This window comes from Eucalyptus grandis, chromosome 7, assembly GCF_016545825.1.
Source record: "Eucalyptus grandis isolate ANBG69807.140 chromosome 7, ASM1654582v1, whole genome shotgun sequence".
NCBI lineage: Eukaryota > Viridiplantae > Streptophyta > Magnoliopsida > Myrtales > Myrtaceae > Eucalyptus > Eucalyptus grandis.
The window spans coordinates 4,394,123-4,420,328 of record NC_052618.1 but is presented as its reverse complement, the minus strand read 5'-3'; the positions used below and the strand labels follow the sequence as shown (position 1 = coordinate 4,420,328).

General features: G+C 37.5%; 1 long non-coding RNA gene and 1 pseudogene across 1 annotated transcript; both read right to left on the bottom strand.

The window, feature by feature from the left end:
• LOC108960820 overlaps positions 1–23,812 on the bottom strand; it is a 69,565-nt pseudogene extending 45,753 nt beyond the window's left edge.
• Positions 20,641–21,510, bottom strand: LOC120295580. Its single transcript, XR_005552952.1, has 4 exons — positions 21,425–21,510; positions 21,197–21,328; positions 20,991–21,095; positions 20,641–20,908 (listed from the first exon to the last, which is right to left on the bottom strand). It is a non-coding gene; the product is annotated as an uncharacterized LOC120295580 (long non-coding RNA).
• Positions 23,813–26,206: the final 2,394 nt, after the last annotated feature.

Below are 26,206 nucleotides of genomic sequence, written 5' to 3'. Positions count from 1 at the left end.
CTATCAAGGGTGTGCCCAAACCCTGACAGTTCCAGCATAGGATCTTCATGTATAACCTGATGGCTTATTAAGGCTAGCCACCAAAGCCCATTCCATAACGCCTTCTACTTATTGGATAGGGGTATCCAATAAGTTCTCCTCATCCAAGAGCTAAATTGTAGAGAATCTTTTCTCATAAGGGTTAACCCTTTTCTGTTTTTTTTTTTTTTTTGTCACTAGAGTTTTGAGTTTGTTCTTGTTTTTCTTTAGGTATTCAGCCCCTTTATCCTCCTCAATCGAGGGAAGAAGTAGGAGCTGGGTTTGCTGAGGCATCTTCCCCTTGTTTTGGGAAATATGGTCGTCCATCCATACATCTTCTCCTGGTTCTTTTGTTGGAACAATGGGTAAAATTATGGCTAAGGCTTCTAGTTCAGCAGTAAATGGCTCTGATCTGGGTGCTTTATCAGTAGATGGCATGGGGGTTTCAAGCACCATTTTCTCCTCGTCAGGTTGTTGATCGATTTGCCCATAAAAGGTTTTCCAGCAAGGGCTGGATTCTCTAACTTTTGCTTTTAGCCAAGAACCATATTTTCCTAGTTTGTCCTAAGCCAACCCCGTCTCCTCATAAGGTATTCTAGGGCAGTAATTGAAGTAATGCCCAAGTCGATCACATGAGTAGCAGAAATGAGGTAGTCTTTCATATTTAAAGTCCAACTACCATTTGTTCCCTCCTAAGTTAACCAGTGTTCCTGTTTTTAGGGGGCATGATAGATTTAGGCTTACTTTTGCTTTGCCTATCTTGCGCCAACTATTATTCCAGGCTTCCAGTTTTACATCCTCCACTTTGCCTAGTTTTGAGGCTATGTTCCGAACGGAGTCTTTATTTATCCGAGCTTGAGGCAACCCTAATATATGTACCCAAAAGGCATTATGTGAAAAGTCATAGCAGTGTTCAAGGATGTTAGGATTACCTTCCAGGAGAACAAGTAAGTTACTTGCAAAGGACCATGGTCCATTTTCTACAACCCTTTTTTTATCCTCTACCGATTCAAATATGAAGGAGATTAAACTCGGCTCAATAACTTCACATTTAATAGAATTCATTTTCCATACCTTCCTCATTGTGCTAATAAATGCCTGGAAATTTACCTTCGATTTAGAAAGCAGTTTCTCATATAGAGTTAGGTCACTTTCCTATTTATCTTTGTCAGGTATGTGGGTATTCAGCTCAGTGATTTCATCTTATGACCAAAGGTCTCCCATACTTATGCATAATGCTGCCAGACAAAGTCAACTTTCTTTGGTTTGATCCATCTTTAACCTGTGTAGTTGTTTAATGTAGTAGATTTGGGTTTGGGTTTTGGTGTTCGGGGCTAGGTGGAGTGAAGGGAGCTCTATTGGAGAGTATGTGATATGTCAAGCAAGGTTATTTTGGGGGTATGGTTATGCATTGGATGAGGAGAGTGCTGCGAGGACTTACGGAGGATGTGGTTTCTGATTCTGCCAAATGTGATTTCTAGGTTTTGTGTTGAGGTTTTTGGTGGGGATGGAGAAGGGACCAAAATCAGCAATTATCTAGTCCTGGGGTTTGAGAATGGGTACCTTTGCAAGTCCATGCTGCTCTATCCGCCATCGATCGTAAACCGGGGGGAAGAGAAGTAAGGATGATGCGATTGAAGGGTAAAAAATGGAAGGTGATCGGTAGGGTTTTGGTGTTCTTGAAGGGTGAGATTTGGGGGTAGACGGCAAAAAAACTAGTCCGGTGGAAAGGGTTTAGGTATAGCCATTAGATTAAGGGAAACCACGGAATGGGGTCTGGGTTGCAGAGGGAAAACAGCTATCAACGAGGATAGGGAAGAAGCTCACACCATTGATGAGGGGAAAAGCGCCAAGGGGACGCAAAGGAGACCACACTTCTCCCACAAATTAACAATGCACAACTTGGAAACATTTCGAATTCAGGGTATTATAGAGCCGTCAATGACTCAATATGGGTTAAAAACACATTTTATGACTCACTTTTAGGGGGCCAAGCTACAAGTGGGTCACTTAAAATTTTACGAAGGGGTGAAAATGGGTTTAAGATATTTGAGCCTGACTTTATATGGGTCTCTATGGGTTTGCCCATAACCTATACTCGACCCGTTTAGTTTACTAGCCCAACCCATATAGCTGTATTTATTTTGCTTGCTTGACTCGCTTAGGAAGGAAAGAAAGGGAAGAAAGCAAAAAAATAATAAATAAACTATACTTGGCGGCAGCATGTAGCCGACACTCACGCTCAGGGATCCGCAGCTCTTGGGCAAGCTGCATCGGAACAAGCAGGGATGCATTGTCGTGAGCACTACAAGTCCTTGGTGGCGTTGGGCAATTGAGGGAGAAGCAGATGGAAGGAGAGTGCTGTGCAGGGTAGTGGAGGTTGATGCGCGTTAGGGAGGAAGATCTGTAGAAGGAGGTGAGGGCCGCGATAGCAGAGGCGCGGGATGTAAAGGTGGAGGAGGAGGAGGCGAAAGAGGAGGCAGGGGAGGATGGTTGTGCGTGAAGCCTGGACCACCAGCCTATATTGGCCCAGGCTAGGTCCTTCTTCTAGTGGTCTCTGACTCTCTACCATTTTTCTGTTGCGTAGTGAGAGAAAGTGCATTTCTTTTTTAAGAGAGAGGGACAATGGCTTACGTTCTCAATGGGGAAGAAGATAATTTTTTTTTTTAATTTCATTTTTCAAGAAATTAGATTTTTTTATTTTTTATTTCTTTTTCATTTTTCATTTTTTAATTTTACTTTTCATATTATTTTATTGAAAAAGTATGAGATATCCCTACATTGAAACATATTTGAGTAGCGAAATATCTAATCTCCATTATTTTTTAGCTTGATTTGTTAATTATCTATACATTATTTTTGTTTATATATGAATCGATCAATTTCAAAGTCATTGATTGACAAAACCAAAAAAAAAAAAAAAAAAAAAAACAACCTTTAAAGTCATTGCCTTTAGAGTCTAAATAATTATATAAAAAAAATTGGAGGAAAATTACAAAATAAGTTTCCAAATTTGTCAATATCTTTTTTTTTTTTTTTCTCATGCCATTTATAACTCATTTAAAAAGCAACGACTTGCTCATATGAAATTGACCTCATTGAATCTAAGGCAAAAAATGGGTATAGAACCCATTTTTCCAGTCCTAAGTCTTTATAAGTATTTCAATTCATAAGTTTTAAAAGTTTTTCTTATGTTATTTACTAATTTTTTATTTAATTAATTTTTTTCATTCGACATGAAGTTTTTATCTAAATAATATATATATATATATATATATATATATATATATATCAAGAGCTTGAAGTGGGTTGAATAAGTAGGTATAGGTTTTCATATTATATTAATTTGTTTTGATCATATGGGTCGGGTCAGGTATGTGTCAAGTACAAGTTAAGTCAGGTATAGGTCATTAATGTTACGTTACATGACAAAGGGTAGATATAGATTGGACCATTTTCGATCCAATTCAAACCTAATCTGACCCAAACCCAATGTGACCCATTCATTTGACAGCCTTAGGGCATTGCCAATTGAAAACAAGACCCAAATCAAAAGTCCAATTGGTCAAAAAAAAATATTGTCGGATCAAAACTCCAACTTTCCTCAAGTGCCCTCTTCCACTTGATCACACTCCCTCTCTTTATGAGAGAAGTTTTCTATAATACTCTAAAAGAAATTTCTAATCGATTGCTTTTGGATGCAGACGAAAGAACATGTTTTTCTTTTGCCTACCTAGCTACTAAGTATTTAAGATGAAATGTCAATCGACAGATATGCTATTTAACAGTGGTTTCTGCGGATGGAATAATGCTTGTTGACACCTAAATTTTGGCGACCTGTTTAGTCATTCATTGCGTAAAAAACAGGGGTTAATTTTATCCCTACAAATTTTTAATTAATTGCATAGAATATAGTTTTAGGTACATTTATTTTTTTAATTTGCATTTACATTGGGTCAGTGATAGATGGGTTCGAATTGATTGTTCAGAATTTAAATTTGATGAGTTGGGCTAAGCCCATGATGAGAACAAATTGGCCCAAGCCCGTGTCCTCGGAGAGATTTTACAGATTTATTTGTGCGAGATTTCAAATTTAAGAAGAATCCTCTTGCAATCCTAAATTATATCAAAAACAAATATTTTGTTTGGGAAAGCAAATATTACTTTCGGAAAAAGGAATTTTCGTGGAAAAATTAAAACCCTAACTCGTGGCCAATAAATAGGTTAAATGCGTAGGGTATAGGGGGCCAACATATTGATACACACGGCCACACGTAGGGGGACTTCTCTAGGGTTCGAAGAAGAGATAATAAAAGAGAGGAAAAGGGGTTTCTCTTCATCGAAGGAAAAGAAAACACAAAAGTCAAAAAGTGAAAAGAGAGAGAAAAGGGAAGAGAGGTTTCGGTTCTTTGGAAAAGGAAAAGTAAGCAAAGCACGGAGCAGAGAGAGACAAGTGAGGGATGTGCGGCAGGGGGTGCAGAAAGTGAAAACAGGAAAAAGAAAAGAGAAGGGATGCGCGGCACTGTTCTTCTTCTTCTTTAGTGGATCTGCTTCCCATTTGCTGCGGGAGCCGTTCCCTTGCCATGTCGCCGTTGCCTTGCGACAACCGACCCTCCGCCCGTGATGGCCACCTCACTGCACCAGCCACGCTCACACCACAGCAACTGTTCGTGACGCCCATGAAGCCTCCGTGTCGCACCACTGCACCGGTCACTACACCAGCAATGTCGCGGTGCCAGCGATCAGTGAAGTCGCCCCCTTGCTGCCAACCGTGATTTGCTCGATTTTTCTTCGCGAATTCATCGCTGCTCGCTACTCCACCCTAGCGACCACCCAAGATGCTTCCACCGCTCCGGATCTGAGTGCTGAGCCACCATATGACCGTCCAACGCCTCACCTTCACCGCTGATCCGACCCTGCGTCGGCCACGCTCGAACTCCCTATTGCCCTCAGCAACCACATCTCTGCAACCCAACGCCATCCCTACAATAGCTCGCTCCTGTCAGTGCCCGACGCCAGTATCGAACGGAATGTCAGCCCGCACCGTGTCGCGCTGAGCTTCCCCGAGCGACGGCCTTGCAGCTCCCGCGACGCTGGTCTCCCTTGTTTCGCTGCTGATCCACTCTTCGTGGGACTTTGCCGGACCTTGCTGGAGCTTTGCATGACCGAGACCCGTTGCCCTTGGAGCCCCACGAGCTGCCAAGCCTTTGGTTGGAAAGCAAAATTGAAAAAAAGAAAATCACATTAGGTAGTTTTCTCTTTATTTTATTTTATTTTACTTGTTCTTTTTAGTATAATTATTCCTTAATGTAAGATTGAGACTGCCCGACATGAAATTGCTTCTGAAATTTGAGACTGATAGTCCGATTTTCGTGCCCGAAATCCGACTCGCAATCGCAATCACTTGAAAAATCACCAATCCGATCTCCTGCCCGAGATTCGATTCGCTATTTATTTAAAAATTGACCAACCCGATCTTATGTGCGAGATAAGGTTCACCAATTTGTGGATATTGATCATATCTTATTTGATTTGCTGTCATGTTGGTTGAATTAATTTTATTTTGTTAAATAAAAATCCAAAAATGCATTCATTTAGGATGTTAGTTTTTGTATAATTTAAGTTGCATGTTTAATTATGTGGCAATTATTAATTTCGGAATTAAAAAAAAAAACACACAAAAAAAATCATCATGCATATGTCAGGTAGAGTTAGGGCATCTTTTTGTACGTCATTATTTATTAGGGTAAAATTGCACTTAGTTCAATTTTAGATAATATTTTTTTCTTATTTTATTATAAGTTTAGGTATTTTCTTAGATAGATTGCAATTTAGGATTACTTGGGTTAAGATAATATTTTAGTTTAAATTAGGATTTGGCTTAACCTAATTCCTAATGCAAATTAAATAGAATCTTAATCTAGTTAGATAATTTTCACATTTTACCTAATTTCGAATTTCATGAAAAATACAATAATGTCTTAGGATAAATTAGTTTTATTTTTTTAGGATAAATTGCATTCTTTTAAGTAAAAAAAAAATGTCATGTGCATATCATGAAATAAATGCCATCTAGTGATTGTTAGGTCCATTGCATATTGCGTGATTTTCATTAAATAAGTGAACAAGAAAAAACAAACAATTGTGTGTTAATTAGAAATCATATCTAGGGTTGTTGATGTAAATTCTGATTTAATATTGCAGATGCTTTCATTACTTTGAGGTAAGTTCTGTAATTTATTCACCACTTTCTTGAGTGTTAAATTGGTGGTTTGTGCACTTGCATGATCGCCTCACATGTTAGGAAAATAGATTTAAAATCAATTTAAGCTGCCTTCAAAAACATTTTTGAAAATAAAAGAATGGTACCGAAAGGGTATTAGAGAAATCTAGTGTAACCAAATCCTTGTACTAATAGTCTTTGGTTCGTAGGAGTAAAGTAAATCTCCCGTTACTTTACTTGGGTTTCTAATTGACCCACCAAAAATAGATTAGTGGCGACTCCTAATTGAAAATCAATTACATGTTAAAAACTTGAACCTAAGTCGCGAATTGGTATAAATTTGGGAGAGCCCAAGTTAAGTCTAGGCTTAACAATCCATTAGCCAAAACCTAGGTGGTTGACCCCGAAATTTTCGTCGCGGCAACGCTTTTTGATTTTAAACCAAAATTCAATTTTGTATGTTTGCATGGTCCATTTTAATGTTCGTGTTTTTCTTTTTAACATAAACTGGATAAAGTTTGCTTCTTCTTTTTTTCATTTTTATAATATTCCGCTAAAAAAGAATGGTTGCTCTTGATTTCCAGAATAAAAATTATTATATTCCTATTGCTTCACATAGTAGAGTTAGAGACAAGTTCACAAGGAAAATGGGAAGTTTCCAATTTAATAATTTTCATCGGTAGTGCCCGTATAGAATGTAATTTTGAATTTTTAACCCTGAAAATCGACCAATTTTAAAAGGGGCTGAGCATTTCTATCCATCCCCATTATTATATTTAATCAAAGAAAAAAATATTTCCAATGAAAATCTATTAATCATTTCAGAATACTCTTGTTAAACAGTCAATTCAGGAGAGAGTGTCAAGCTTTTTAATGTGCTAGCTTTAGTGTTCTCATGTTGACTTATTTAAAATTAAGAATATTTAATATAAATGCACTCTAGTTAACACGTTCCCGATAACAAAAGGCAATGCTACTAATTTCTTTCCCTTTGACTTATAATTAATATATATATATATATATATATTTTTTTTGGGGTTTCAACTTTAAAGCACGAGATAAAAAATCCTTCATCTACATGTCCAATGACAATGGAAATCCTCCGCCACAAAATTTGAAGAGTACCTAGCCTCGAAGAATCAAGCCACAAACATCGTCAACAACAGCTTTGACAACACTCCGCCACTTCTCATCCTCTGAGCTTACCTCGATACTAGGCTCTTCTAATCGAGTGAGCGTGGAAATAGGGCCTCGAAGAATCAATGCATTCACTTTCGCATATTTTGGGCCACAATCTATGTGTTGGCAAAATATACCTCTAAGCTAGTGAGCTTCATTAGCTTTGTGACCTCCTCCAATAGATCCATGATCATAGTCCCTTCGGGATCAAGAACCTCAAGCTGCTGAAGTTTTCCAATTCATAGGGATAACACCCTCAAGAGATCACAATAAGTTGAGAATAGTTTTTTTAGGTGGGTTGACCTGAATAGAGACTCTGGCAAGGACTTGATACAAGTTTAGGACAAATTTAGGATTTCCAAAGGTAGCATGTAATCAAGAATTTTGATTATAATTAGTTATTGCATAGCATGCGTGTCATTATTTAAGTCAAGAACTTCTGCTAATCTACTAATGCATATTAGATAAGGTCAAATTTAATCACACATAGATCACGAGTTCACATAGCCTTTAAGGCATTTAATTTTGCATTCATAAGACTGAAAAACTTAAAAAGGAAAGGGGGCAACGTGCACCTAATGCACTCACAATTTGATTGGGATTGCCTAACATCTTCATAAGACCTTCAATGGAGATGTGATAAAAGATATTGAGTTTTTGTTAGAAACTTGTGTTCCTAAGATAATGCACGACAACTGCTAGTGAATGTTCTTGGATGTACGAGGACCAAAAGTATATTTCCACCGGAGATAGGTCGGGGGGCTAAATATGTATGAAACACAATACATAGGTTGAAATTGTATTTAGACATTATTACGAGGACCCGTTTAGTAAATTCCCTTATTTTTCAAGTACAAGACCATCTTGAAGTCCTCCGATTAAAACCGAATCTTCATTCACGTTCTGCTCATTTCAAAACGAGTAAAGCAAATTTTAACTGTACGTACATGCATGAAGATGGCGGAATATAAATATCTATAAAAAGGCTTTTTGACTCGGGTTTATCTTCATCACCTCCTCTCTCCCTCCACCATTTTTCACCAAACCACAAATCTCAACGAATCATCTGGCGTGTGTTGATTTTAGAAGGCCATCCATATTTAAAAACTTATGAGAGATAAAATATGAAATTTGTAGAAGAAGGATATCACAATTTATATGTGTCACGGACAAAAATGCTATAACGTCAAGTTTTCTCAAAGCATAAAACATAAAAAAAAAAGAAGATGATTTGCCATGCTCGCTAAGGAAAGCCATATTCAAAAGTAAAAATAGAGATTCCATATGAGAACGTGAAAAGGAAGAAGGGTAACGAAAAAGACAAATTTTTCTTTGAGTACAAAAGAAACGATTTTTTTATACCAATGAGAAGTTAATGAGGATAAATGTGTTTAAATGGTTTGTGGAAAAATTAATCCTTGGCTCGACTCGGCTTAACTCGAATCCGGACACCTAGAGTGTCAAAACTTGACATAAATGAACACTTAAGTGTCAAAAGTTAGAAAAGTGACACTTAAGTACCAAAATCGGAGCAAAATGGATCACTTAAGTGCCAATCTAGCAAAAATTTGGCCAAAATGCTAACGTAGCGATTTTCCGGCGAAATAAGTGCAAAACAGCATCATTTTGATGTTGACGTGGTAAAAATTAATATAAAAATTAGTAAAATTAAATGTAAAACATTTAAAAATACAAATACAAATATTAGAACTTAATTAATAAATAAATAAATAATAATAAATAAATAAAGGGAAGGAGCGGCCGAGAGTTGAGGTCTCGCCGCCGCCACCTCCCGCCACCGCCGAGGGAAGGGATGATGACGGAGGGGCGAGGGTCGGCCGGGGGTCGCCGGCCCCTAGCCAGGGCCTAGCAACCCCCGCCAACCCTTCCCCCTCCATTGCCGGCCCTTCCCGGTGGTGACGGTGCCCCCTTCCTTTTAAAAAAATTATTTGTATTTGTATTTTTAAATATTTTAAAAAACTTAGTTTTAAATTTAATTTAAATTTATATTATTTGTTACTATGTCGGCACCAAAACGATGTTGTTTTGTATTGTCCAGCCACATTAATGTGCAAAACGACGCCGTTTTGCTCTTTTTTCACCGGAAAATCGTCATCTTAGTATTTTTGGTCAGATTTTCGCCAGATTGGCAGTTAAGTAATCCATTTTGCTCCAATTTTGGCACTTAAGTATCACTTTTCTAACTTTTAGCACTTAAATATCCCTCGTATCGCCTGAGTGTTGAGGAAGATGAATAGCAACTCTCTCTCTCTCTCTCTCTCTCTCTTCATTATTAATTACAGCGAGTAAATGAATGAATGTAGAAGAAGAAAATTTCCACTTCTTGTTTTTTGCCTACACCATTTATTCCTTGTGCCTTTTTTCAATTGATCATTTAGATGATTAGTTTTGATTTGTACTTCACATTTATCTTTATAATCTATCTTCTAATCTACTAATTATAGCTAACCACCAACCTCTAACAAATTTACCATCCGTTAGTTTCCATTCAATTTTATAGTTAAATTGTTGAGTTGGATGATATATGACAATTGATAGACGTAGCATACCCTTTGTTTGTTATATGTGTATCAGTTTGTGATTTTTTATAACATTAATGCAATTTAATAGAAACCAACAAAGAGTAAATTTGTTACATATATATCAATTTAGAGTTTTTGGTAATTAAAAAATTATTTTGTGATAATTTATTATGGGGCAAAAGAACATCCCAAGTGTCAAAATTTGATACAATGGGATAGACACTTAAGTGCCACTTTTTTGAATAGTAGGACACTTGAGTGCGATATTCAACAAATCCCATTGAAAATCCTACGTGACAATTTTTTATTAATTTTTCTGACTTATGTGGCTTGTTGGAAGGCTGGCTTAGCAAATAAACATAAAAATGATGCCATTTTTTGTACAATTCAAATTTTAATATAAAATTAATTAAATTAAATTTAAAACCATATTTATAAAAAATAAAAGGGAAGTAAGGGGAAGAGGAAGGGAAGGGAGCAATCTGTGCATGAAATTAGCAATGCTTTGTTTATTCTTTCTTTTCTTTATCTTATTTTTGTAGCCAATTAGCAGTGACTACCAAAAACAATAATTGTAATAAAGTTAGCGTTGTTGACTTGCAGAAGATAATATTTGGATCATGTCGCAAGCTTGCATTCCGTATCATAAAACCAGCACCATCGGTGCTTTTCACATACAAATTGGAGCATCAATTGTGCACAATAGGCAATGGATGTCACACCCCGAATCCTAAGAGCGCAAACATCTCATAGGGATCAATTAATTGCGACATCCTAGAACGTGTGACTAACCAATTCTTTTTACTCTTTAGATTAAATGTGACATCCAGATTTTCGGGTTCTGATTTCGATTAGATAAATTGGCCATTTTTGTTTAGTTGAAGCCGGGGATTAATTTTGGTTGTGAAATTGAGAAGGAAGAGGGATTCTTGGATGAGGAAAATAATCAATTTGATAAGTGAGACGTCAATTGATTTTAGGAGACTTATTTGAGAGAAATTCAAGAGGGAAATTAGATGCAGAAATGCAAGAGGGGAATCAAGAACTCTAGTTTGGAAATTCCTTTAGGATTAAATGAGCTTATTCAAAAGAAATTGGATCATGAATCTTCTATTTGAGAAAATTCTTTCTTTTGATTTTCTTCCCATTTTCCTTTCCCGGCCAAACACCTTTTCCCCTTTGCCCACAAGTTTCTCTCTTTCTTTCTTTTCTTTTTCTCTCTCTCTCCCCTTCTCTTTTTCCCTCATGCGTGAGCCCCTCCACCGAATGCCCCCTTGTTGTCTTCCACTTTACTTCCTCCACTTTTCCTTTTTGACATTTCAACCTGACACACTCTCTCTTATCTTCTTCTCTCTCTCTTATCTCTAGCTCTCTCTCTCTTGGTACTCCTTTATCTGCTCAACACTCTCTCCTCCTCTCCCTCTCAGTCGTTCGAACGTAGCATACTAGAAATAGAGACGGTAGCTTGCCATTGCAACCAGCCACGCTAGAGCCAAGATCGTCACTGTCACACCATGCCGGGTAGCCGTCTGCTCCGCCCGCGCACCGCCCACACCCTCTGCCTTCCTCACCCTCCTTAGCTGCCGTCGAAGCCTCTCTCCTCCATCTCCATTTGCTACATGAGATTCCAGATTTTGGATGGACGTTGAAGCAGCCCGCGCCGTGCACGATGCCACTGCCCTCCGCCGTTCGCTGCTGTGCTGCACACCGTCGCTCCGCTGCTACTCCATTCATCTTGACCTCCTTCTCACCCAGCTCATCACCCTGAGCTGCTGTCCAGCTCGTGCAAGAGCCACTAGAGCTCCCTCCGACCACCTCCGGCCACCGTCAATCTCACCAGAGCTCCGCCTTGCCCTCCGTCGCCCTTGGCCGCCTCAACCGACACTGGAACGGCCTCAACCAGCAATGAATAGAGAAGGCAGAAAATGGGTATGACAATAGGATTTTGGCCCATTTTGGCTGCCTTCCCGAGCCCGGATGCTAGGCCCGCCTTGAGGAAAGTCGATCCTCACGTCGATCCCGTCGTTTTGAGTGAGTTTTTCTCACTAATGCCTTCTTAGTTTACTAATTATACTTAAAGGTTGATTAGTGTTAATTAAGTGTAATTAGGTGGTTAGATTAGAATTGATTAGCGATTATTAGTTAATTTCATTGCATATTAGTTATTCGGTTAGTGTACTTATATAGAGAATTGCATATAGTATTTATTGGATGCTTCTTGGGATTTTCCCGATTCTTATCGGGTGTTAATTAGGCAATTCGGGCATAAATGGAATTTTTAGTAATTAAATATTAATTTTCGAAATTATTTATTTAATTATTTATTTTCCGGAAATTCAACTAGGATGGCCAGTGAAGGGATTTTATGTTGATGATCGTGGCGCAGTCCGTTTATTTAATTGAGCTTTATGTTGTGCTAAATTGGAATTATTGTATTTATTTATTTATTTTTCGAAATTAATTATTTAATTATTTATTTTCGGAAATTCAACCGGGATGGCCGGTGACCGGAATTTTGTGTTGATCGTCATGGTACAATACATTTATTTAATTGAGATTCGAATTGTTCCGAATTGATTTAATTATGAAATTTTATGATATATTCCTATTGGGGTGATTTTGATTATTTGTTTGAGGAATTTAATTACAAAGTGCAATATTGTTGGTCATGGTTGATTGGTCGAGTGGGATCGTAAAGCCATTGAATCCTGATTGGTCGAGTGGGACCGTAAAGCCATTGAATCTTGAAAGGGTCGAGTGGGACCATAAAGCCATTGAATCTTGATTGGTTGAGTGGGACCGTAAAGTCTTTGAATCTTGAAAGAGTTGAGTGGGACCGTAAAGCCATTGAACATTGAAAGTGCCGAGTGGGGCCATAAAGCCACTAAATCTAAGAAAGTTGCTTGGTGGGGCTGTGATTACCACCTATAAATAACTTATGTCCTAAGGATCGTGATTTATATTTGGGAATTGAGTTGAAATAGTTAAAATGACCGAAAGTGGTCTTGTTGATATGTAATCGACCAAGTCGATTAATCTTTGATTTGATTTGATGTTGTGAATTGATTGATTAAATGGAATGATCGGTGAATGGTTGATTGAGACGCAATCGACTAGATCGGTTGATCGTTGCCTTAATTTGATGTTAAGAATTGATTGATTGAAGGGAAATGACCGTGGGTGGTTTTGTTGACGTATAATTGACTAGATCGATTTAATTGATGCTTCAATCTATAATGTGATTGCTTGGATGCCTATTTAATCTGTGTTAATATGCAGGTGGAATATGAGGCCAAAGTAAGTCCTCTGACTCATGTTATGCATAGGCAGCCCTAAGGTGTATTAGTTTACTAATTAGGTCTTAGGGGGTAGAATTGCTGAAACGTTGTCTCAGTGGTTATTGAATAACCATTTCAGGACCTGGATGAGGAGCCTAAGGAGGAGGAATCTAACGAGGAGATCCCTGTTGAGGAACCCGAAGAGGAGTACGTGGAGGAGGACCCCGAGGATGACCTCGAGTACGACCCGGATAAGGACTGAGATCCCATCCTATCTTGTCAGACCTTTTCTGCATGTGAATAGATGTTAGATTAGACTTACATATATATAGTATTGTAGAATACTATGACATGTGTGTAAAAAGGTGTGGTTGTGAATTTTCGGTATGAAAAATATGGCCTACTTTTCTATCCCATTGTTTTATTGTCTGGGGATTTATAACTACTTCCACATGTGCATATATAAATGAAAGGGTCAGTGATACATAGTCCTGGGATATCGCATTTTAAAATCGACCACAGGTAAGGGATGTGCGCGTGCCTGAGGATCAGGGCGTGACATTAAATGCAAGCAGAACGTATTATAAACAACAATCAATCATCAAAGAGGGATAATAAGAACATTTCAACCGACTTTTTCAAAAGCATTCCTTTTATTTATAAACTTGTTAATCTCATAAGGTATAGTTTTACAAACCTTTACTACAGCAACTTCTTACTAACTATTTCAAAAATCAACAGGGTCAAGGTCAACCTAAACTTCACTAACTCCAGGCCAATCTCGACTCCAAAGGAATCCCAAATCAAGCACAACGGTTCTCCATACTACAGGCCTGAAAAATAATCAACAACAAAGGGGTAAGATAAAAACTCAACGAGTCAACAACTTAAGCCTTGATTATGAGGCGAATTTGTCTTGGAGGCAACCTTAACATGCACACTATACGAACTTACCTCGCCTTAGCACACTACTACACATTAGTACATCAAATATGACAATCTTAATACAACAAGCATAAATAATCATCATAACACAATTTACAATAACCAGGCACAATATCAAACATACATGTTCCAATTATTTCGACTCCTTAGGCCACAGCTAACACACAAGTTGACAGTCTTCCGACATATCCGTGCATTATCCCGCCCCATCAAGCAAGTCATCATCTAGAACCCCCTCTTAGATGACATTTTAGAAAGGAGTAGTGGTTTGGCCTTAACCGCAACTTGGCATTCGTACTCTCGCTGGGCATCCAATAAACATCGGGTATCGTTCCCAAACTCCCGTTAGATGACGGTTCGAGTAAGTAACCACTCAAGTATACAATCAATCAAGCCAATTTTTGTTGTCATTAATTAGCCTAGAACAAAATAGTTCATTTTGAAATAATCAACTTTGGCAATTTTTTTTTTCGGTAACCCAGAGAACCCCTGTAAGTTGGCATCCCAGCGAGGTAAACCCTGGAGCAGGTAGAGTTACCACCACACTTGCCTGCCGGGTAAGTCGTGGGTTCCTTTCCAACAAGGCAGACGACGCAGGGAGTCGAACACTGGACCTCTCACGAAAGGGACAAGTGCTCAACCAACTACGCCGCCACCACGGGTGGTATCAACTTTGGCAATTTTTCACACTTAAAATTCCAGTAAAATATTCGTACTTCGTTACGTGTTCAAAATCAACTCGTCCAACTGTGCACACTTTCATTTTATATCCCATGATTTTATTTGGCATCCAAACCCGACACCTCAAAATACTCTATTTTCTTGCACATAAAACTTTTTTTTAAAAATAATAAATAAAACTTATAACTGAGCAATCAATAACATAGCATCACAAGGTCAATCAATCGGAATTAGGCATAATCTCATCCAAAAAAACAAGTATAAAATTTTACTTAATACTTAATCAATAATTAATTACACTAATCACGATTAATTAAGCTAATCCCAATTAATTAGGCTAAGCATAAGTACTTAAATCTAATTACAATTAATTAGGATAAACTCAATTAATTATTGATTAAGTAACATGTAAAAGCTACTCAAAAGATTGAATGTATGTTCCTACTTTAAAGTTAAAATAGTGTAATACAAGATGCGCCACAAGTCATCCTTCACGTCCTTATGCAGAAAATCCTCTATCTGAATCATCAAATTATATCACTTCTCTAACTTTCAATATAACTTAAAATGGTTTCAACATTAATTACTAGATTTATGACGTCAATTGATTATAAGTGCTTAAAAGACATGTCAACTGACAACTAATCATGTTTAGGAAGCAAATTAAACATACATGCTAGTAGGAAGCAAATTATTACCTACATTACACTGATTCTTCAGGAGGATATAATGCAAATTATTTATTGCATCATATTGATCCTTCGGGAAGATATAATTCCTACCAGTAGGTATGTTTCATTTGCCTCCTAAACATTTCTCAGTTGATATGCTTTTTCTATCTTTATAATGAATTGATATCAAAAGTGTATCCAATGTGTAATTGATGTTGGCAACATTGAGGATATCGATCTTTCACTCTCAATTATGATTGTTGTTGTTGGATATGCAAATTTTAAACAAGTGAAAGTAGTGTGAGATTTTATTGAACCATAAGCAACTGCTCTAAAAGCTAAGCATTTAGATGAATGTGTGGTTTATTATTTAAATATCGGAACAGTCCCCCTCACGCCTAATGTGATCTTTTGCTTAAGTATTAAGCGAGGAAATTTAATTGGGGAGGTAAATGAGGCCTAGTTAGATTCGAACTCAAGACCACTAGCTCCGGTATCATGTAAGATTTTGTGGGATTATAGTCAAAATTGTCCACCAAATCTTACATGGCATCAGAGCTAAGAGGTCCTGAGTTTGAATCTTTTCGGGCTCATTTGCTTCTCCAACTAAATTTTCACGTTTAGTACTAAGTGTCTGATTAAGCGTGAGGGAAAGTGTTAGAATATTTAAATAATAAAAATCACATATTCATTTAATAACTTAAGCTTTTAGAACAGCTGGTTGTGGTTCTATAAAATCTCACGCTACTTTCACTTCTTTAAAATTTGCATGTCCAACAACAACAATCATAATTGAGAGTGGAAGATCGAAGCCCTCACTATTGCATCCATGGTTTTTTTGTTGATCGGTGCGAACTCCAACCTAAATGAGAAGGGAAAACTACTATTAACTCCATAAAGAAACATGTAAAAGCTACTCAAAAGATTGAATGTATGTTCCTACTTTAAAGTTAAAATAGTGTAATACAGTTTTGCCATAAGTCATCCTTCACGTCCTTATGCAGAAAATCCTCTATCTGAATCGTCAAATTATATCACTTCTCTAACTTTCAACATAACTTAAAATGTTTTCAACATTAATTACTAGACTTGTGACGTTAATCAATTATAAGGACTTAAAAGACATGTCAATTGACAACTAATCATGTTTAGGAAATTAAACATACGTGCTAGTAGGAAGCAAATTATTACCTACATTACATTGATTCTTCAGTAGGATATAATGCAAATTATTTATTGCATCACATTGATCCTTCGGGAAGATATAATTCCTACCAGTAGGTATGTTTCATTTGCCTCCTAAACATTTCTCAGTTGATATGCGTTTTCTGTCGTTATAATAAATTGATATCAAAAGTGTATCCAATGTGTAATTGGTGTTGGCAACATTTTAGGCTATATTGGAAGAGGGACAAGTAATACAATTTTATGATTCGGATGAACAATTTTCTACGTGGGGATGTGAAGGCAGGACATATGGTGGTATCGTATCACACTATTTTAACTTGAATGAAAATCCATATGGCCACGAGGTAGGTGAACTAAGTTTGCACAACCTTAATGGTGTGTTCACTTATGGAGTAGAGACTATAACAGAAGAATGTGAGATGTCATATCCAATTCCATTATTCACAATTAGAACTCTTTGTTGATAGAGTGAAGAAGTCAAAGGCATCATGGCTATTATGCTAGTTCTTTACACAATGTTCCCCTAGTAGGATCCACTTTATTTGGTCTAGTGATCAATAGGGCTGCTCAAATTGCAGGCCAATCACTTTCTTATAACCATAGAATATTCTATTGTGTGACATTGAAATATTTTCTAATAATGAGGATGTACAAAACTTAATAATCCATTTTTTCTCCTATTAGAAACTTGATGCTAACCATGGAATTAGATTAAGGAGCTCTACCGGTCATGTAGCCTCTAGGGACATTATACAATTTATTTGAATGCAAGGAGTTCATCTTAAGTTGATTTTCTCATGATTTTTTTGTTTGAATGAATCCATTCATTTTAATTAATTGACATAGATTTTTATGTTAGGCATACAAATGGTAAATCAAGTCGAGAGAAGTTGTAAACCTAGCATTCATGGTAATCTTGTCATGGTGTAGTTGGAGGATGTTAGTGTTGGAGTTAGTCTTGAATTTATAGTTTCGTTTGTTTGCATAGTATTATTCATTTGTTTACCCAACTTGACTTTATTGTATAATGGCATATAATCTTAAAGCCAATTAATATACAACATTTTGATTCAACTAATTAAATTGGGATCAAAGAGGGCGGTATCAAATTTGAAAGCTTTATTTGGCTGCTTCTTTGTTTTACTTTTTCCCTCTCTTTGGTGATTATAGGAAAGGTTTTGCAATTAAGTGTAAGTTTATCAAAATAGTCTAGAAGATCCTGATAATTTTTCCATTTGTCTTTTCTCGATAATGACTTGCACAAAATTAAACTACTCATGACAGACGGTAGTATATAAGTGGTTCAAGCTCTATTGAAGGAGCTTCCTAGGCAATTGTTGTCCCCATGCGGGCTAGAGATATAAAACCACACATTTATACCCTCCTTTGAGCATTTCTTGGCGAAGTGCCATTTATGCCAAAGTTGCTTGAACACAAATATAGACAAAGAAAGGCGCTTATGTCCATGCTTGATTTGTGTACAGTTACTATTAACGGGTTAAAATTCTATCAAAAGCTCTGCTATAGAAAGTTAAAACTAGGAAGGGCGGAAATGGTCTTATTTGCCTTTATGTTGTTTATGTAAATTGCTAATCATATTGCAAGAATGTGAATTATGATTGACAATTTAGTGGAATACAAGTATAGTTTAGCTTCGGAGTTATCCCTGAGAAAGAAAATATTGAACTTCCATTCTTTGTGCATTTAATGTTACCCCGAGATTGGGTCATAGTTAAGAAAATTGTATTCTTGTTATAACCTTTTTATGATATTTTTACTCTCTTTTATGGAGATAGATATCTCATGGAGAATTTATATCTCTATCAAGTACGGCCAATCCATTCGTTTGATAAAGGAGAGGGATGGTGAGGACATCGCTATTAGTTCTATGCCTATGAAAATGCAAAAAAAAATTGAAAAATATTAGAAGGCTTATAGTGTTGTCTTGTTTATATTAGATTCTCGCTATTAGCTACACTTGTTAGAGTTTTGCTATTTGAAGTTGGACATAGATGATCATGTGAAATTTGTACGGATTATTCAAGAAAGTCTATATGCTTTTGATGTATATGTGACCTCTATGTCGAGAGATGATTGCTTTATATATAGAACAGATCATAATGTTCTTGATTATTTGAAAGCTAATTCGCATCGATATCTTGAGTAGTCTCCTATCACTTTTGTTGCTTATGAGTCGGCCTTTAGCATTGAAGGACACATTTTAAATTAATGTCATAGTTCTCTTTCTTGTGAAATTGTACAATAGAGATTGGTTATTTGAAGTTCCACCTAAGGAAGATTTAGAAGACGAGTCCCTCATTTATAGATTTTTTATGTTCTTTGACATATTTTCTAATTTTTATAATTTTTAATTTGATGTGAAGTTTTTATCCATATAATAAATACTTGTGAAGAGCTTAAAATATGTTAGATGGACAAGTAATGGATTTCCTAAATTAGGTTAAATATTAATATGTTCTAATAATATGAGTTAGGTATGTATCAAGTCGGATTAGGTATAGGTCTTCAAATTTACATTGCATGGAAATATGTCAAAAGAAATTAAATGGATCAATATGAGTCGGGCCATTTTCGATTCAATCCAAACTTGACTCTAGAAAAGGGTATAAATCTTCAATTTCTCCACAACTAGTAGTGTCAATGGCAAGAATATGCACCTATTCTAAGCGCAAAGACCTCAAATCCCCATCCTAAATAGACCAAATTTCAATCATTATTCCACTGGCAACACTCCCAATTTGCATCATTCCATCGTCAGTAATACCACTGGCTTCCCAAACCAATGCATTAAAAAAGAACAGCTCCAGCTTTGTCCAGCACATTTTATCCTTCAACAACTTTTGGCACAGAGGCCTCGTTTATATCACCCTATCATATCACCCTATCTCTGGCTAGTGGGAGAGACGGTCCTCAACCACCGCGAAACGCCTTATTCATGTATCGACTTTCCTTGAAACTAATGCCATGGATGGGACCAAGGCAACCGTATCTAATTTCATAACTAAAACTCCCTTCCATCCCTCCCTTCTTTAAGTTACATTACGTAATTAGGCTAATCAGCCTTTGGAAACAAACAATGCAATTAGTGAGCCATAAGCATCACTTATTCAATTTGCCTAGGTTCTGATCAATCCTGTTTCCTTTTTTGCAATATTAACCGATATATAATATGGTATAACTATGGATGTAATTTCCTTCATATTAATATAACTTCATATTTTCTTTTGCTTCTCTAGTAAAAAGCCCTAAGTCTCGGCAGTGATCAAAATATTGCATCCATAGTTTAGATGAAACTAGTGAAAGATGTTTGCAAATGAAAGCCATCTTATGATAGAAAGCTAATTGCGCCAATTATTCTTACCGGTTGCCCATCATTCTGAAAACAGCGTTGGTGCTCCAAAATGCTCAGGATACATGAACTGGATGATTGCATCATTATCTCTAAACCCACTCTCTGTTTTACGAATTTTCATAAACCTAAACTAAAATTTAGAGAAAAAAAAAAACATGAACTTTCCTAAACCATATGTGTACGAATTAAATGAATATAAACTAAATCTAATATTAAGATCGAACAATCTAATCAAGACCTATTTTTCCCACTATCTTTCCATTTTTAATTTTTTTAATTTTTTTTTTTTTTTACTTTTGACCTTTTGTTATTATTTTGTTATATGTTATTATTGCTCTTACTAAGCCCAGACGCTGCCGACATCATCAAATTATAATTTCTCCTTATTTCTGTTTTTGCTATTTTATTATTTTATTTTATTTATTCTGATAAAAGGGGACACGGACAGAGCCATTGGGCCCGGTCCACGGGTGTGGTCAAACATGGAACTCACAAGGACGCATGTAAGGATTTTGGGCCTATTCCATGTGTGGAATAAGATGTGAACTTCACAAGCACAAGAAACAAATATAAATGGACTCAAGCCTACACTAAGCCCATTTTCTATTAGCTGTAAATGACGTTTCTATCTTTGCATGTGTCTCCCCTAATAACCTTTTCAAAACTTCATATCCCAGATTCTCGACTCAAAAATCAAATAAGTTATAGATTGAAAAGGAATCAAAGAAACATAAGAGCAACGGCATAATTTTAGATGCACCTATAACACTTTGCTTAATGCTTTAGACCATCGGTGGTAGCACTGGTCCCTGCATGTGCCTGTAATAAATAAACTTCGCAAGTAGGCTGTAGATGAATATAGGGGAGGAGATGAGTGACCGGGTGATTAACCTTTTCTGCTCTCAAAGTCAGATACCGATGCTGCGCTTCACGGTTGGCTATAATTTGAGATGCATCAGTCTCCCTTATTCCTAGGTCCATCAAAACAAGCCAAGCCTGAGAAGAAATCAAAGGTCAGAGGAAATTAAATAGAGAAATATTCTAGCCCAAAAGAAACAATGCAATCCCTTGAAGAGACAATTTACTGAGCGACGTACCTTGAGATAATCCACGAATGCAGGGTATCAAACGTCATGCATGTGTTGACTAGACTTAAGCCTGGTCCATATGACTATTGGTGAGAAGAATCTCAACGATTCGCCCGTTAAATTTCCACCCCATGGTAAAAGCTGCATAAAGTGGTGTTCAGCTGAAACATCCAAAAAGGACAGGAAAAAAACTGAAAACTCTTTGAATGTTACTATATAACACAACAAACAACTGACCTCAGCATACTTGAGACATCAGGCCTTCGTAGCACTTATCTTTGTATTCTTTGTGCTTGACGACGTCATATAGAGGGTCAAGTCCCTGCAAACAATATATCAGGGCAGATCAGGAAGCCTTATGTACAGCAATCAAAGTTAATATAGGATTTAAGGGCGATGGGCAGCATTCAGCACCTGCTGACCCTGACTTGACGATAATTCTTTACACCAACCAAGAAGGATATCATTTATTATTTTCTTTCTATATTCAACTATTATAAAAGAAAATTGAAATGCATCACTCCTGTTTTGAGAAATTTAACATTGTTGAAATACTTATTGCACATCTTAACAACAAAACTATACACTCCAACAAGATGCTAAGCTCATCAAGGAGCATTACATATCTCAAGCCATATCTCAAGCCGGAAGTTCACTATTGCACATCTAGCTTGACAAACACTGTCCAGCATACTACGCCATGCCAGTAGGTACTAGATAGTTAGACGTCAAATGTGTGACTGCTCAAAGCTCAGGCAGAACAGCTACACCGCAACCCATTTCAACTGTTCAACACTTTCTTTTATCAGAAAGGTGCTAGCAGGTAATTTCAGCAAAAAAACACGCATGGCCAATAATTGGCTTGCTACACATGGATATCACATGCACATGCACATGCACATGCACATTTGCTCGAGACATACAGTTGACCATAGAGCACATGCAAAGTTGCTGAGCACATATAGTTGACCATAGAGCAAGCAACTGCTGTTACTTTCATCAACTCACGTTGTTTCTCACGACAAGGAATAAGTTAAAAAACAAGAACAAATAATTATTCTTACAGAACAACTATAATTGTCTCGGCAGCAGTGAAAAAGTTGGCACAGAATATAGGCAGATCGTATTCTGGTTGTGGAAACATAGCAAAATGCAAAACCTGCATTGAGTATCTTCAGAAGAACAAAATGAGGCCGCTAAACATCATAGCAAAATAATGTGTTCAAGTAAACTTACTTGAACAACCAATTCCTCCATCAGCACAAGTGGCAAATCTAATTAGAGGAAAAGCTTTACACGGAAAATACTATCTTCCAAAAACATGAAAGTTTCCATCGGCGAAAAGTCGGATCAATTAATTCTACACTTAATTCAAAAACTATTAAATCCGTACACCCATATGGCACCAAAATTCCTAAAGTTCTAATAACAAAAGAAGGGAAGCCATGGTTCGATTAAGCACAACCGTCCTCTCTCTCGAAAAAATTTCCTCTGACCATCATGTGCAACTTACAGGGGCTTTTCTGGAGCTACAGAGACTGGAACTACAAGCTACTTTTGCTTAAAAACCATAAACTTAAGCTGTCTGTCTAGATTCTGTAGACTGATTCCTCATAATTTATGTATCAAGTGGCAATGATGTTAGACAATCATAACTGCGGTCCCTTGCTCCCTTGAATGCTCAAACTCTGAAGCAACCTTATTTTCGGCACTTCACATGACAACAACTCGATCTCTGTTCCATCACCAGTGGCTTCATGGAGCCGAACCTTTCCTAAGGACACGAAGAAGGACAAGCCTTGATTAACCAAACAAACGGCAAATAGAGCAGACGCCCAGAGAGAAAACCAAAAACCCGGCGACAGACATTCACAGTCAAGCATCTCTCTCTCTCTCTCTCTCTCTCTCTCTCTCACGCACGCACGCACGCACGCACATACTGAGCAGCATAGTTAGAACTTGAAACGGCGGATAGAAAACGAAACAGTGGAATGCAACGACTACGTCTGGAGTGCCGACACAAGAAGGTCCGGAATGCAACGGGCGACGAGAGGATCGAACTTGAGTTCACCAGCAAACAGCCGCGATGCCAATTCGAACTCCAATTGAGTACGAAGCCCAGTCGTGAAACAATCGCATAACCAGCAAAAGAGAAAGCCGAAAAGCCGAAAACGACCCACCTGCAGAAGAGAAGGAGCCATGCGAGTGTGAAGCGCGGTCTCGTCCAGAGCGAATTGGACGAACTGCCGGTGCGCCAGAGCATAGACGCGAACGGACGGCCGCCACGCTTCCTCGCGTGCTGTGCGGAAGAGAGATGCTATTCTGTTGGAAATATGATTTGATATCTTAACAGATACGGATCCTCAGTATCAATAATTGGTTCGATAATTGACTTGGTAAAATAGTGGGGTGGCCAAAACGGTTAGCAAGAGACACGATCGAAGCAAAAGACTAATTATCCGGACACGCGATGCTTGTGAAAACGACATGAGCATTCGAAAAATCAACCTTGAAAACAGATCGAGGTTTTCTCCGTAGGGGAAGGGGCAAAACAAGGAATTCGCCGTGCCATGTGACTTTGCTCGCGTCGCTTGAAGATGCAGCGACGCGGCGGGTCCACCCCATGCCCCGCAAGAAGGCCGTCGCACGAGAAATAGAGATGGCTGTGAGTTGCGTCGTTGCCTAAAGATCATGTTCCCACTTATCGTCTTGCCTCTGCCTGCAGAAACAAGGCAGCAATTCAATCCGCACATCTTCCATCCAATAAATTAATAGACAACAAGCAGCACATTCTGTCGAACGAGAAACCAGGTCAAATGATGCCCAAAAGAACTCTCACCCCCACATTCCAAGAAACAATTTTTCCAACATTAACAATGTCTCCTAGATAATTCATCCAACATCTGAAACACATTATTAGGCAATCACCATAACCCACCACACAGACCCATACATTCAGTCCAAACGAAACACTAATCGATCAATTCAGCACGAGAGCTTGAAGAAGCTTGAAGAAGCTTGAAGAACCCGAACCAACTTCATGCTTCGAATCTACGCAACATACAAGTGCATCCGAAGTAAATGCGAGCAAATCCCAGTGGACTCAATCGGCGAAGATCAACCACGTCCCTGGCGGCGGCGGCTGACAGTGGAAGGAGAAGGAGGAGAAGAAACGTAGAAGTCGAAATGCTCAGAAAAAGACAGAGGAAGTTCGAAATGCTCAGAAAAAGACAGAGGAAGTTGCCCGCGAGCTCTCAGCCTCTCGAGTCCCGACTTGCAGTACGATTGAGGTTAAGCGAGAAAACGAAGAGAACAAGGAGTCGAAGAGGGAGAGTAAATGGGTTCATTAAAATATGGGTTGATAAATGAATCTTAAATGGGTCTGAGAGCAGACGATTTAAGATCCATTTATCTCAGCCCTTTTACTTCTAAAGCTAATTATGGGTGAAGCTTGTACCATTAACAACTTATTTAACTAAAAATGAGTTCATAAATGGGTCAATGACCCATTTTGAGACCTCTAGCAACGCAGCGGGTCCACCCCATGCACCGCAAGAAGGCTGTCGCACGAGAAATAGAGATGGACATGAGTTGCGTCATTGCCTAAATTTAAATTTAACATTTTCCTGTTGATTAATGCTTCGAAAATTTTTAATCTACGTCAATATCCAAAATTCTTTTTCTTATCACTAAAAATCTTAAATTCAAGCATTCTTTAGAAAGCATACTTTTGTTAGGCCGGCACAAATTCAAGGCATTTTGATGTCATACTATGTATCATTTAGAGGTATTTTAGCATCTCTCTTCCTCCGAATTTTTACCATTTGGTTCATTCAATTAAGCGCTATAAATTTCATTCTTTTATATTGTAATTTTCAAGTGACATTTTGAGTTAGGCGATTAATTTCTTGGAGGGCAAGTTAGGATTAGGGCCGTGGTTTGGAATTTTTAGTCTGGAGTAATCATGTCATTATCGGCCATCTTTTTTAGGGTTTTTTTTTTTTAGGTGGTGACGAAAGTTAATTACATTTTTTTTTGGTTCGCTAAAAAATCCGATCCCTGTTCTATTCCCTCTATGACGGCGTCAACTCCAGACTTTTTTTTTTTTGACAAGTCAACTCCGGACTTAACGCGTCCAACATCTCCATTTCGTCTTGGTCTACATTTGTTCATACCCAATTCAACGACATAAAAATAAATAAATAAATAAATAACTGCAGACTCTCGGGTCTGATTTAGTTACTGTTTCGGCCAGTTGCAGGTTGTTAAATTCGTTAATTATGTCGATAAAAGTATGTGGTAAAGGTGACCGACTCTATATTTTATTGTGGCACTTGTTGGATTATACACCTACTGGTGATCTTGCTCCTCAATAGTATTTACTATACAAAGCTTTTCGTATGTCTATGAAATTTTGTACAAGCCTTTCTCAAGCCGCCTAATCATGTTAACGGGTCTTCACATATGTTCCATGAACGGCCGGCCGAGGGATATTTTTTCCTACTCGTTAGCTTCATCGGTTCATTGATCTTTGTTTACTTTTTAAATTTTTTTTTCCGGCCATCCACTTTACTCATGTGAATATAATTAATGGTCGATATCTTTTTGTACGACGAGAAGAGTCAAGTACAATCCCAATACATGGAGTATCTTAATCAAGTTGAACAAAAGCTAAATCACAATTACTGAGTGCTTAATAAAGTACTAGTGACAATTTTTTTTGTTGTTTGGTTTAATAATAAGGTTAGTTTAAATTTAGACTACAGTCCTTATTTTAACATGTCGGCACCCACACACCCCATATCCCTTATTCATAGTTAACTATTTTCCCCCACTAACTAGGGAATATGAGAGGCGAAGGTTGCTGCATATTGAATGGTTTTATGAATTTAGTGCACCAAAGCATTTCTTCTTTGCTTTTTTTGTACTTGTCACTAAATAGCACGTCATTCTCATTTAGTCCTCAACCTTTCTAGATAGAGGTTAGAATTTAGCTTTTATTACAATTTTCTTGTGCTT